Below are 13,022 nucleotides of genomic sequence, written 5' to 3'. Positions count from 1 at the left end.
TGATGATTTAAACTAGCTTGAATATGATGTTATGACGAAGATTAGTAATCCTATCCTAACAATATATACTAGTCTAACATGGATATGTTATGATATTTAAAATTACTTTAAAAATATTAATAAGATGATTTTTATCAAAGAGAGGCTAAATGTGGTGCAAGAGCACCTAAGGGTTAAAATGCCCTTAATCAATTTTGGCTTGTGAGACCTTCCAGTGGTCATGTAAATATATAAGGACTAGATCTAGTCCATTTGTATGGTTGTTTAATTGAAGGTTTTAAAATTTCTCTTATCGGCAAGACCTACCCCTGATCGGCAAGTCTTACCCTAATGAGTTCACCAGAGTTTGGAATGGTTGTATTGGGTATCGAAAGGAGTGGTTTTAAGTTTCCCTAATGATTAACTTGACCTACATTTGGACGTTGATCATGGATGATCCTACGGTTGTCTCTATACCGTGATGGGAAGATGATCACCAGATAATCCTCATGACTTGGTGATAAAGCACATGCAAAAGAAGAGGCAAGTTAACGACCGTGTAGGTTGAGGGTGGATCAACGGTGGATGCTATACCGCAATGGAGAGATGCATGAAATTTATTCCCCATGACTTGGCAACCAAGTGGTGGGACTCAACAAGAGAGAATCTTAGGAAAGTTAATGAGTGAGCAAGTCTAGGTTGATCAAACGATTGTTTCTATACTGCTATGGTGAGATGCAAGAAGTTTATTCCCCGTGACTTGGTGACAATGGTGGGACCCAGTGACAAAGAAGAGCTTCATTTTGGGTGGTTAGTGAGGCCATGCTAAGGTGGTAGGGTAGGGACCCTAGAGCCAATCAGGGGGGTACCATGTGGTGGAGTGCAAAAAGAGAGATCGAGCAAGATTGGATGATCTGGATAGCTGTTTGGTTGTCTTTCCGATGACCCGATGGAAATGCCCATGAAGCAAAGGTAAGCATTGGACATGGGATGAAGGGATTTCTTGCTATTCTAACACCCAATGGAAAAAATCGAGTGGTGGACATGGTTATCGGCCATCAGCGAAGGTGTGTTTTGGTTACGCCGATCACCTGATGGAAAAGTGCAAACTTTGTAAGTCACCAATGGGCATTGGATGATAGGTTCTGAGGCTACGCTCATGACCCATTTTGAAACTGTTTTCTCCAGTTTGTAACCATCTATGTTTCATGATGGATGGATGAGCTACAAAAGTCTAATTGTAAGCATTGGATTGGTTGGATACTATAGGAAACACAAGAGAAATACATACAAGTCTATTTTTTGATTTTCTATCACTGAGTGTTGTATTGTCTTGTTTTTGTTAAGTTTTTCATTATAGTTATGTAATTAAAGTTTCCTTTTTGTTGTTTGTTTCTTTGTTTCAAATTTATAGTGTAAATATGGCTATGTCTTGAACCTCCATCGTGGGATCCACACGGCCATTGGAGTTCTTCAGGAAGAGATGAAAATGTATAGTAAGAGTAGGTAGGAGGAAACCAAGAAATGGCAATCACCATTTCTGCATACTGAGCCTAGGCGAGCTTGGAAGAAGTATGGCTAGGTTTTAGTGATTGTAAGGGAGTAAGTGTAGGGGAGGACTGGTGTAGAAGTCTAATTGCAAAATTAGACAAGATGATGACTTTACAAACTGCGAGTAAGCAAGGGTAGTCCTACACCTCTACAACTCATAGTGACAAAATCTAGGAGCATGGAGAGAAAAATTCTTTATGAGCTTGTATTGAGTGTGGTAAGAAAATACTGGTAGGGAAGCACTTAGAAGTGTAGAGGGGTAGACTTAGAACTTGAGAAGAGATAGAAGCAGACCATCAAGAAATCTAGATTATGGAAAACTAGGTAGCCTCCCTATCATATTGGTATCAGAGCAAGGTTAGACTTGGGAAGAAAGTAGTTGATGTTAGGCACTAAATCAGTAGGAGAAAATAGTCTTAGAATGATGACCAATGTAGAGTTAGCAAAGAAGGTAGAAGATCAGGAGGAAGAAAATAGACCCCTAAAAGAAAGATTGCTACAATTGGAGAGAAAACTAGATGCAGTTGAGGATAAAATTGAGAAAGTAACAATCCAGATCAGTGAAGGGAAGGGTAAATAATCAGTGGAAGAGGATAGGATACCTACCCCAGACCTTGTCCTACCTAAAGAACCTTTCCTTAAAGCAATTAAAGCCTTGGGAGGAAAATCCCTAGAAGGAGTGCCACTTTTTTATGGGAAAATGGAGCCTAAAGTAGTTATGGAATGGGTTGAAGGATTTGAGAATCACTTTGACTGTGATGGAATTAGTGAAGCCCAAAAGGTGAAGGTAGCTAAGTCTAGATTAAGAGGTGCAACCTTGACTTGGTGGAAATTTATCCAAGAAGAAAGGCAAAAAGAGGGTAAGAACCAAATAGCCAGTTGGAATGGAATGGTATCCAAGGTGAGGGAAGCCTATGTCCCTAAAGATTATGAGATCCAACTGCACAAAAGGAGACAAAAATTGAGACAAAGAGACTTTGATGTGAGCAACTACATTGAGGAATTTCAGAATTTGTCTCTGAGATCCAAGGTGGTAGAGGATGAGAGCATCAAGGTAGCCAGATACTTGAATGGCTTGAGATGGAATATTCAAGAGGAGTTGAGTTTGTTATGTTCTAACACGGTGCATAAGTGCTATCAATTGGCACTAAAGGTGGAGGAAAAGAGTAAAAAGAAGCAAGAACAAAGCAATAGAGGAAGAGGTAGAGGAAAAGATGGTAGAGGCCAAAGAGGCAGTTTTGGTGGAAGAGGAATAGATCAAAGGTCCCAAGGAGAGTCCAAAATTATAGAGAAAAGTGAGAATTCACATAGCGAGAGTAGCTATAGAGGAAGGGGATCATCTAGCAACCCAAGAAGAGGTAGATCTAGTGTACTGAGAAGAGGGTCCTACTTCTCCACCATGAAGTTCTACAATTGCCAAAAGTTGGGTCACCCTGCCTATAGATGTCCAGAGAAATCCTCTTCATCTCAAGGAAGTGAAAGAAGACTAACATATGTGCAAGAAGATGCATAAAGTAGCAAGACACAAGATGTGAGCTTAGCTCTTGAATATGGAGAAAATTTAATGATGAGAAGAGTCTTGATTAAGGAGCCAATCAAAGAAGAGCTTTGTTTAGAATCAAATGCAAGGTCCTTGGTAAGGTTTGTAGAGTGGTGATAGAATCAGGGTCTACTAACAACATTATGTCAGAAGTAGTAAGTAAACTAAAGTTGAAAAGAATTCCACATAGTAATCCATATAGGGTCACTTGGCTCAACAAGGAGCAGCATGTGGTAGTGAATGACCAAACATGGGTTGAGTTCAACATAGGTAGTTATAAATATAAAGTCTTATGTGACATCTTGCCTATGGATGCTTGCCATATACTTCTTGGTAGACCATGGCAGTTTGACAGAAAGGCCATTCACAATGGAGAGAAGAACTCTTATTATTTTTAAAAGGGTGGAGTTACATACCATATTTAGTTCCTAAGTGATGAAGGAGAGAACAACAAAACTAAAGGCCCAAATGCATTAATGGTACATGAAAAAGAGTTCATTAACACTCTCAAGGAAGGAGGAGTGGGGTTTTCTCTTATAGTGAAACCAAGGGAAACAAAGAAAGAAAAGAAGGTTTAAATACCTCATGAAGTGCAACAGATACTAGACAACTTCAAAGCAATCATAAGTGATGGAGCACCAGGAACCCTACCTCTTATTAGAGCCATAAGCCATCAGATTGATTTCAGTCTAGGAGCATCATTACCCAACAAAGTAGCCTATAAGATGACTCCTGAACAAAACAAGGAAGTGGCTAGACAAGTCCAAGAATTGTTGGACCAAGGGTTGATAAAAAAGAACATAAGTCCTTGTGTCGTACCTACAGTGTTAGCACCCAAGAAAGGAGGAACATGGAGGCTATGCACAGATTCAAGAGCCATAAATAGAATCACTATCAGGTACAAATTTCCTATCCCAAGAATTGAAGACTTGATGGATTGCTTGGGAGGTACAAGGTACTTCACTGAGATTGATCTCAAGAGTGGATACCACCAGATCAAGATAAAAGAAGGTGATGAATGGAAAACAACCTTCAAAACCAACGAAGGAATTTATGAATGGCTTGTTATGTCATTCAGTCTTAGTAATGCTCCCAGTACATTCATGAGACTCATGAATGAAGTGCTTAAAGATTTTATCGGTAAATTTGTTGTTGTATACTTAGATGATATCTTGATTTTCAGTAGAATTAAAGAGGAACATCTAGAGCATCTTGGTATTGTATTGCAAAAATTGTATGATGAGCAACTAACAATAAACTTGGAGAAGTGTGAGTTTATGAAGCAAGAACTTGTCTATCTTGGATTTGTAGTTTCAGGAGGAGATTTGAAGATGGACACATCAAAGGTGGAAGCCATCACAAATTCACCAACACCAAAGACAACAAGTGAAGTAAGAAGTTTTCATGGATTGGCATAGTTCTACAGGAATTTTATCAAAGGGTTTAGTGATATTGTTAGGGTTCCCATAGATACTGAGAGGGGGGGTGAATCAATATCTGATCGGTAATGTAATTTTCTTAAAACTGAATATGTAGAATATAAAGTAATAGTATACCGGTATGCAAGAATTAATGCAAATAATAGAATCAAAAGCATCCACATGAAAAGAACACCATAACACAAGATGTTTAACGAGGAAACCCGGTGTGGGAAAAACCTTGGTGGGATTTGTGACCCACAGTATTCACTTACTGGCCAATAAGAGAATATTACTTACAATAGGGGCCTGCACATGCAGGAAGGCCAACTGCCTAGAGCTCACTGCTCAATAAGAAGTCACACTAACTTACAATGAGGATTTACACAAATCCAATATTTTGTACTGCTTTACAATAGCATCTTCAATGCCAGATTCAATACTGGTTCTTGCTCTATTCTTTACATATACCCTTGACCTCCAATTCGCACATTAGGTTTGCCTTATAATTTATTTATTGCATTCTATCCATGTCCTACAAATGCCTACAATGATCTTTTTTATATACAAGAGTCATTTTACAATTTTCCAAGTCGGCTTACAATGATAAAAAGAATATTACATATCAAAAATCCTGTCGTCCTCTGTGCCGGTATACATATTTCTTTCTGTGCCAGTGTTGGTGCCGGTGTAGATTGATCTTCTAATGCCAGTGCACTATCTTGCCTGTGTTATACTTTGCCAGTATAATATATTGCCGGTGCCATAGGATTGCAAGGTTGCCTGTATAATTCTTTGCCATTATAATGTCTTGCCGGTGCCATAGGATTGCAAGGTTGCCATCAATGACAAAACCTTCAATCACACACAATGTCTCATTGGAGTGTCCATATGCCAACAATCTCCCCCTTTGGCATTGATGGAAACACTCACGAGAAATTTCAAAAAGATATCCAAAAATGTGTATACCAAAAAAAATGTTACCAAAAATGTGAGGGCTCCCCCTGAGCATGTGATCCCTGTGTTTTGAATTTTCTCATCTACTACTCCCCCTTTGGCATCAATGACAAGGGTTAGTAGATTTTGTAGTTGTACCAATTCATAACCTCAACCTTGTAGTTGGGTAGTTATTATCTAAAGAATATCTCCCAAAATTAAGTTTATACCATCCATAAACTTCTTGCTCTCCTTTATTGCTATCTCAGTTCTATATACTATACCAGGGAGATGCTACAAGTGCTCTACCAGTGTCTTGCTACCCTGTGTTAGTGCCTCTAAGATTTCCTTATGTATAGATGCTAAATAGTCCAATCTTGGACTTAGTTTCTACCTCAAAGAATTTCTATTTCTCTTTTTCTATACTTTCCTTTACAGTTTCTACCTTTGTTTGCTCAAAATTTCCAAAAATATATTAACAAAGTGTATCCAACTGGCCTAAAGAATCTTTGTTGGCTATATTACAATTGGGAACTATTGATTTCAGAACTAGAATTGAATCACCTATCACTTTATAGGATTGTGAGCTATAATAAGTTATTTTCTTGATAGATTCGAGCAATACCTCTGTTACATTTGATGGTGACCCAATAAACTGAGTGCCAGTGGAAGTGGCCATGCTGGTATTGACCTCTAGTAGGTCTATTTGTGTCTCCATCTCTTTAAGCCTTTAGCTCTATTTGTTGCTCTGTTTGTGTTCCAGAATCCATCTTTTTCTTTGAATCTGTTGCCGGTTGCTCTTTGTTTCCTGTTGTCGGTTGCTCTTTGTTATCAGATTTATCTATGGTATCCTTATCTACCACTATGTTGATTTTTTGAGTATCAACATTCACAGTATATAGGACTTCAGGATTAGGGTTATTATCCTCTGTGTCCATGCTCTCAGTTGTCGGTTGCTCTTCTGCAGTTGTTTTTACCGGTGGAGTATTTAAAGGAGGTGGGGGTAAGTTGTCTCTAATCTTGATACTTGGCGGTCCACCAACTTTACCTTTCCCTTTGTCCTTTTGATATACCAGAATGGGCTTGGGATTCATATATTCTTCTTGTTTTTCTTTTTCAACCAAGAATCTATCCCAACCATCTTCAGTTTCAGTTGAAACTTCAGTAACTCTACCTGCCATTAGTGATATTTGTCGGTGTGCAATGGAAAAAACTATCCAGTTGGCCTAAGCTATCAAATCATCAATTTCCTTAGGTGAGTTGACTGGGTATACTGCAAGTAATTTTTCTATTTTGATTTTCTTATCCAACTCAATTATTCCTTGCCTTCTGGCCTCAAGTCTTTTATATAATTCATTAGGAATTTCATTTAGGACTTGCATCAAAAACTTTTTATACATGTCCATGTGTAATATAACACTTTCCTCAACTTGTCCTTTCTCATCATCTGATAGGGTGTCATAGATTTTCCCTATGTTTTTCAATTTACCTTCCTCTATGATCTCATTCAGTAATATGTCAAAAGGGGCCAAGTCAGTGTCTGTCTTCTTCTTCCTTTTGGGGGTCAGCTTTTTCTTAGGTGTGGCTTTTTTGACTGGAGACCTTATAGCTTGTTGCTTCTGTCTTGTCCTTCTAGGTGAAGGAGTGGATACTGGTGAGGGGTCTCTTTTCCTAACAACTCTTTTGAAAGTTGCTGGCATATCTCCTTCTAAGGAGGTATCTACCAGTGATAGATAAGTTTCAGGCTGTTGGGCTGCCAACTCTTCTTCTGTTATGCTGGTTTTCTTTAATACATCATCTTTTAAGGTTTTTGCTTGCCTGCTTCCTTTCCTCATAGATGCCTCAACTTTCTTTACTCTCTTTTTAGATTGAATTTGACTTTTGATGGTTTCAACACTACCAAATACTTCTTCCTTTGGTTCATTGGGGGCTTCCAGAAGTGCTTTGGCATAAGTTTCCACTATGTGGTCATCTATTTCATACCCCATCTCTGTAACCCAGATTGTTCTTGGGATGACTGCTTCCATCCAGATCTCATCCTTTTTTATTACAAAACATATATCATCCTTGTATTTGTTGACAATTTCCTGTGATAGTCTGATCCTCTTATTCATTTTAACCTTTAGTGCTTGAAAATACTCATTGATATTCTTTTCTTTGTTTTCACCCATGTTGTTGAATAAGTCAAACATTTGTTTTCCTACCGGTATGTCAAATCCAAAATCCTTGTTGCCTATACCGGGAGCTTGTTTGGTTATAAGTAGCATTAAGCATACAAGTAAATTTCCAAATCTAAAGGTTCCTTTCTTATCCTTCTTGATTTTTGCCAAATTGTCAATTAACTCATCTTTTAACCATTCACAGATATCAATTTTCACATTGTCCTTAACCATGTCATAAGCACTCTTTATGCATAAACTGGAAATAGAGTTAAGCCTATTTGCATGAGTTTCTTTGTAACCTAGAATCATGCTAACAAATCTAACATTTGTATCGGTCACATCATTAACCCTCAATGATCTCTTGTCGGATGTTGCACCAGTTAAGTTTGTTACTAGGTCATTGGAGACCTTCTTGGTTTTTTCGGGTCTAGTACCAATGGAAGGTAACCCTGTTACTACTTTCATAGCTACCTTGGTAATTTTATGCACTGAGTCAAGCCAAAAGAATGAGCCATGTACCCTACTAAGAACTATCCTAACCACTTCCTTGGGAAATTCAAGAATGCAGAGGATTTCAGTGAATCCTAAGGTTTCAACAATTTTATGTTTAGGTTTCATATTTTTGGCATTGTCACATATAATAGATTTATACATGTTTTTGATTTCTTCATCACCTAATTCCTCTATGTTGCAATGAATATACATTCTAGGGTCTTCTGCATAAACAACACCCTTTGGAATTTGGGAAAAAGCACCTGTGTTGTCATCTTTTTTAGCTACCTTGAGAACTAGCTGAAACACGGGCCTAGGTCATTTTATAACCTCGACTACTGTAGGGTTTGCTATGAATTCAGGTGTAGAGGAGGATGCCATGATGATAAATACCTTTTTCTGCCTTTCGATGGATTGATTTCTGAAGTGCTTTGCCTCTTTGCTCGGAATGCCTTAGCTCGGAAATCTTCGCGCTCTCTGAAAGTTTGAATTCATGGTGAAATGAAATGGAGCCAAAAACCTTATTTTATAAAGTCTTTTCTGCTACCTACCACATTAATTGTTTGCTAGTAATGTATTAACTCAACTTTATTTGCTGGTAATGAAGGATTTTCAACTTCTTTTCTCTAACCAAGGGAATAATAGCACATGTGACATTAAATTGCCAAACCCTCAAGATAATTTTCTTCAGTTTGATGAAGAACATCCTGCCGGTGGAGCATTGCTCTGTCCTACCGGTGGAGCATCATATTGTCCTGCCGGTGAAGCATTTGTTTATTCTACCGGTGGAGGAGTAACCCCAATATTTAGATCACCTTTTCTAATCCATTGCTTTGAAAATTCTTGCTTAACCTCTTCAACCTTTTCTTTACCTTTCAAGCTAGTACTTTTATTATCTATCGGTGTACCTTTACTTCTATAGAATTTAGCAATATGACCGATCTTGTTACATGCATAACAAGTTACATTATTTTTCTGAATATCTTTCCCATAACCTATGTCGGTTTGTGTTCTGCATTTATTTGATAAATGACCAAATCTTCCACAAACATAACATCTTACATTCATTCTGCAATTTTCAGCGTTATGACCAATTTTGTTGCATTTGGTGCATTGACCGGTGGGAGGATTGATGTTATAATAATTCCTAGATCTACATTCATTTGCCCTATGACCATATTTATTACAGTTAAAGCATTTTCCATTGAATTTGTAAGTATTAGAGGGTCTTACCGGTTTGCTTTGATCCTGGGTATTTGCAGTACTGGAGCTTTCTCCAACTTCAAATCCAACTCCAGAAGTGTCACCTTTGGGTTTTTGATTCTTCAATAAGGCACCAAGTTCTTCTGAGCTTTTCTTGAATTTTTCTTTGTGTTGATTTGCAATTTCCAATTCCCTTTCCAAGATCTCTTTTTGTCTCATTAGTTCATTCGAGTCATTTTGAGTATGCATCAAATCTGTCTTCAACATATCATTTTCATAGCTAAGTCTTGTGTTCTCATTTCCTACATCACTTAGTCTTCTGGTCAATTCTTCTTCATTCTTCTTTCTGTCCTCAATCTCTTTGTAGAATCTCATAGTCATATCCTGCATTTCATTTTTTGTTGTCATGATCTCTTGTTTCAATTTGCTTATCATATCATTTAGTGATTCCTTTTCATCATTTTCATTTTGCAATTTTTCACAAAGTTATCTTCTCTTGTTTCTTGTAACAGTAAGATTTTCTTGAAGTGCCTGAATAATGTCCTAAGTTGCTTTTAAATCATCTTCTAATTTGATATTTTTCAACTTCTCTGCATCATAGTCAGTAAGAGCTCCTTCAAGTTGCTTCATCAGATTTTCCATCTTTACCGATGTCAAGATCTTCCTCAAGCTATTAGGCTTCTGAAAATAGAGGACTAGGCTCTGATACCAATTGTTAGGGTTCCCACAGATACTAAGAGGGGGGGGGTGAATCAGTATCTGACCGGTAATGTAATTTTCTTAAAACTGAATATGTAGAATATAAAGTAACAGTATATCGATATGCAAGAATTAATGCAAATAACAGAATCAAAAGCATCCACATGAAAAGAACACCATAACACAAGATGTTTAACAAGGAAACCCGGTGTGGGAAAAACCTCGGTGGGATTTGTCACCCACAATATTCACTTACTAGCCAATAAGAGAATATTACTTACAATAGGGGCCTACACATGCAGGAAGGCCAACTGCCTAGAGCTCACTACTCAATAAGAAGTCACATTGACTTACAATGAGGATTTACACAAATCCAATATTCTGTACTACTTTACAATAGCATCTTCAATGTCAGATTCAGTACCGGTTCTTGCTCTGCTCTTTACATATACCCCTGACCTCCAATTCGCACATTAGGTCTACCTTATAATTTATTTATTGCATTCTATCCATGTCCTACAAATGCCTACAATGATCTCTTTTATATACAAGAGTCATTTTACAATTTTCCAAGTCAGCTTACAATGATAAACAAAATATTACATATCAAAAATCCTATCGGCCTCTGTGCTGGTATACATATTTCCTTCTGTGCCGGTGCCGGTGCCAATGTAGATTGATCTTCTAATGCCGGTGCACTATCTTGCCTATGTTATACTTTGCCGGTATAATATCTTACCGGTGCCATAGGATTGCAAGGTTGCTTGTATAATGCTTTGCCGGTAGAATGTCTTGTCGGTGCCATAGGATTGCAATGTTGCCATCAATGACAAAACCTTCAATCACACACAATGTCTCATTGGAGTGTCCATATGCCAACAATCTCCCCCTTTGGCATTGATGGAAACACTCATGAGAAATTTCAAAAAGATATCCAAAAATGTGTATACCAAAAAAATGTTACCAAAAATGTGAGGGCTCCCCCTGAGCATGTGATCCCTGTGTTTTGAATTTTCTCATCTACTACTCCCCCTTTGGCATCAATGACAAAGGTTAGTAGATTTTGTAGTTGTACCAATTCATAACCTCAACCTTGTAGTTGGGTAGTTATTATCTGAAGAATATCTCCCAAAATTAAGTTTATACCATCCATAAACTTCTTGCTCTCCTTTATTGCTATCTCAGTTCTGTATACTGTACTAGTGAGATGCTACAAGTGCTCTGCCGGTGTCTTGCTACCCTGTGTTAGTGCCTCTAAGATTTCCTTATGTAGAGATGCTAAATAGTCCAATCTTGGACTTAGTTTAGATCTCAAAAATTTTGCCTTGTTTATTATTTTCTCTTTTTCTCTCTCTAATTTGAGCAATTCTTCCTCAAAATTTGTTATCTTTTCCTCAAAAACTGATAATGTATCAGGTGAGTTAACAAAATTATCATCAAGTTTATTGATCTCTTCCTATACCTTGCTCATCTTTTTGTCTATATCCATGGTCAAAAAGTTTATCTTACAGGTGTCTTTGTACAGAGTTTTGTATTCTTTCAACAAATTGCACAGTTCTGGTAGAAGTGTGTCAAATTCCTTATTACACTTCTTTATTCCTTCCTCAAAGAATTTCTATTTCTCTTTTTCTATACTTTCCTTTACAGTTTCTACCTTTGTTTGCTCAAAATTTCCAAAAATATATTTACAAAGTGTATCCAATTGGCCTAAAGAATCTTTGTTGGCTATATTACAATTGGGAGCTATTGATTTCAGAACTAGAATTGAATCACCTATCACTTTATAGGATTGTGAGCTGTAATAAGTTATTTTCTTGATAGATTCGAGCAATACCTCTGTTACATTTGATGGTGACCCAATAAACTGAGTGCCAGTGGAAGTGGCCATGCTGGTATTGACCTCTGGTAGGTCTGTTTGTGTCTCCATCTCTTTAAGCACAGTTTTTCCTACATTATTTCTTACTGGTGGTATCTGTTCTAGAGCCTTTAGCTCTATTTGTTGCTCTGTTTGTGTTCCAGAATCCATCTTTTTCTTTGAATCTGTTGCCGGTTGCTCTTTGTTTCCTGTTGCCGGTTGCTCTTTGTTATCAGATTTATCTATGGTATCCTTATCTACCACTATGTTGATTTTTTGAGTATCAACATTCACAGTATATAGGACTTCAGGATTAGGGTTATTATCCTCTGTGTCCATGCTCTCAGTTGTCGGTTGCTCTTCTGCAGTTGTTTTTACCGGTGGAGTATTTAAAGGAGGTGGGGGTAAGTTGTCTCTAATCTTGATACTTGGTTGTGATAGCATTTTTGTTATTGTTGACAGATTCAATAAGATGGAACATTTTGTTCCTTGTAAAACTACCCATGGTGCTATTCACATTGCACACTTGTTTTTCAAAGAGGTTACAAGAATCCATGGTTTACCAGTTAGTATTGTTTCAAATAGAGATGTCAAATTCCTTGGACATTTTTGGAAAAGACTGGGAACTAACTTGTCTTTTGGTTCAACCTATCATCTCTAAATAGATGGTCAAATAGAGGTGGTCAATAGGACACTTGGAAACCTTTTAAGGTGTTTGACAAAAGAATATGGACAGAGTTGGGATCAGGTTCTTCACCAAGTGGAGTTTGCCTACAATGGCAGTGTCAACATATCTACTAGGAAGAGTCCTTTTGAGATAGTGTATGGTATGCACCCATGAGGTATTATGGAATTATGAGATCTTGGTAATCTATTGCACATAAGTGGTCAAGTTGATTATGTCACTCAATCTATGAAGGAGGTTCATGACCAAGTCAGGTGAGCTCTCCGAGATCTTCACAAAAAGTTGAAGCCCGAGTTGATACCACTCGGAGAGATGTGCAATTTTCAGTTGGAGATTTGGTGATGGTACATTTGAACAAGGCTCAACTTTAGAAAGGGGTTCTGAGAAAGCTACAAATGAGGAGAATAGGCCCATGTAATGTGTTATCCAAGTATAGCTCTAATGCCTATAAGATTGATTTGCCATCTAATATTGCTCTGTCTCCCATTTTCAATGTCGCAGA

This window comes from Cryptomeria japonica, chromosome 5 (assembly GCF_030272615.1).
Source record: "Cryptomeria japonica chromosome 5, Sugi_1.0, whole genome shotgun sequence".
NCBI classification, from domain to species: domain Eukaryota; kingdom Viridiplantae; phylum Streptophyta; class Pinopsida; order Cupressales; family Cupressaceae; genus Cryptomeria; species Cryptomeria japonica.
Note: the sequence above shows the minus strand (reverse complement) of the source record.